Source organism: Octopus bimaculoides, chromosome 3, assembly GCF_001194135.2.
Source record: "Octopus bimaculoides isolate UCB-OBI-ISO-001 chromosome 3, ASM119413v2, whole genome shotgun sequence".
Lineage (NCBI taxonomy): Eukaryota > Metazoa > Mollusca > Cephalopoda > Octopoda > Octopodidae > Octopus > Octopus bimaculoides.
Genome location: NC_068983.1, coordinates 56,341,670 through 56,344,368, shown reverse-complemented (window position 1 = coordinate 56,344,368; position 2,699 = coordinate 56,341,670).

Genomic DNA, 2,699 nt, shown 5'->3' with positions numbered 1-2,699 from the left:
TATATATATATATATATATGTGTGTGTGTGTGTGTATGTGTGTATGAATATATGTATGTATGTATGTATGTATGTATCTATATATTATATATTCCTACATACATATATATATGTATATATAAACACACACACGTATACGCACACACACACACATACACACACATATATATACATACATGTATTCAAATATTCACATATATATACATGCAGATGCATACATATATACATATACATATGATTATATATTATATACACACATAAATGTACATATGTGTGTTTGTGCGTGTGTGTGTGTGTGCGTATACGTGTGTGTGTTTATATATACATATTTATATGTATGTAGGAATATATAATATATATATACATATATACATACATACATACATACATACATATATTCATACACACATACATATATATATATACACATATATTAATGTGTCCGTGTGTATGTTTATATATATATATATATATATATATATATACGTACAAGCATTTATTCATATATGTTTGTGAGTGTAATAACGTGCTATACATATGTAAATATAAACTTAACGACAAAAACACCAGCGTTCCTGTTCCAAAGTAAAAATACTACACAACCAATATTGGCTTGAGTAACATACTAATGATGGCATTGACTAATCGCCACCACCAACACCAACACCAACACCACCGACCTCCGCCACCACACCCATCCAGCACCAACACCTTGTATTTTGTCATCAAAGTGTTATATTCTATAACGGTCTATTCATTGAAATGTTATATAGTAACGTATTTATGCATGGCGTTCATGTTCTGAGTTTCAGTGGGAAAACAAGTTCACATGTGGTCTCCGGTCACATTTATACACACTTTGGGATAGTGAGATACGTCGCAGTTCATCTTGACGTCGATTGTCGACCGTCGCAGAGGGTTCACTGACCAAATCACCGCTGATTATGGAAACAGACGTAGCCTGAGCTCGAAGCGGGTTCTGGAGATATGTTATAAGTAAAATCCTCACTCTCAGTGATCTTCTTGCACTCCCGACACCAACCCGGAATTTCTGAAGGCCCGTGATGTTATTAGATAGCCGTTTATTACCTCCTCCTACCGAAGATTGAGGCATTGTTTTCTATCGCGTTTGTTTGTTAGTTTGTCTGTGGACAAGTTATCTCAAGAACCGCTGGATGGATTCGAATGAAACTTTCAGGGATATTTCGACTCGTGACTGGTACAAGTTGATTAGATTTTGGAATCGATCTGATGCCGGACAAGGATTCTGGATTATTTGTTATATTTACTTTACATGATTACGAACTTACGTTAACTTTCAAGTTCTTAAGGTTGTAACTATTTGAACGGTAAATTTAGCTTGTATTAGATAAAGATAAACTATTTATTGCAGTTACTAAATTTTCTACAGCCAATTTAACATTCCATGACTACCATTTGTATCGATCAGTTACCAGAGAAAGATTCTGGACGAAGGTTCCAGTTGATCTGATCAACGGAACAGCCTGCTCGTAAAATTAACGTGCGAGTGGCTGAGCACTCCACACCTTTAACGTAGTTCTCGGAGAGATCCAGCGTGACACAGAGTGTATAAAGACTGGCCCTTTGAAATACAGGTACAACAGAAAAAAGAAGAAAGAGTGAGAGAAAGTTGGGATGAAAGAGTACAGCAGAGTTCACCACCATCCCCTGCCATAGCGTTGTGGAGCTTAGGTGTTATTGCTCAATAAACACTCACAACACCCGGTCTAGGAATCAAAACCGCGATCCTATGACCGTAAGTTCGCTGCTCTAATCACTGGGCCATTGCGCCTCCACAAATCGACACCAGTACGTATCTGATACTTATTTCATGGACCCGGAAAGGATAAAAGGCAAGGTCGACCTCGGCAGAATTTACTATTTCCTAATACCAAATGCTTAAATGGTTCAACGACGCAACATCTACAACGTCATTTGATCCGAGAGATTTGTAGTGAAATATTCCACCCAACAACACAATTCCGGTTGCAGTCCTACTGACTGGTACCATGGACAAGTGTAGTCTCGAGCCGACCATAGCTTTGAGGGTGGATTTGGTAGACGGAAACTGAAACAAGCCCATGAAACATATATACACATATGTGTGTGTGTTTATGTATGTGTGTGTGTCTGTCTGTCTCTCTCTCTCTCTAACTGTCTTTTTTGTCCCCTCCACTGACTGACAACCGGTGTTGGTGTGCTTACGTCCCCGTAACGTAGTGGTTTGGCAAAATCAACTGATAAAATAAATACCGGGCTTTAATAAACAAAATAAGTATTGGGTCGATTTCTTCGACTGAAATTCTCCAAGAGGGTTTCCCAGTTGTTTAGTCAACGGAAATGTCTCGCCAGTATTTTGTGCCGAACTGCTAGGTTACGGGGACGCAAACACACAAACACCAATTGTCCAACGGAGGTGAGAGACAAACATAGACACACACAAGCACATACATACGTACACAGACAGACAGACAGACAGATAGATAGATAGACAGATAGATAGATAGATAGATAAATAGATAGATAGATAGATAGATAGATAGATAGATAGATAGATAGATAGATAGATAGCTGGAGAGATAGACAGACAGACAGGCAGACAGACAGGCAGACAGACAGACAGGCAGACGGACAGGCTGACCGACAGATATATATATATATATATATATATATATATA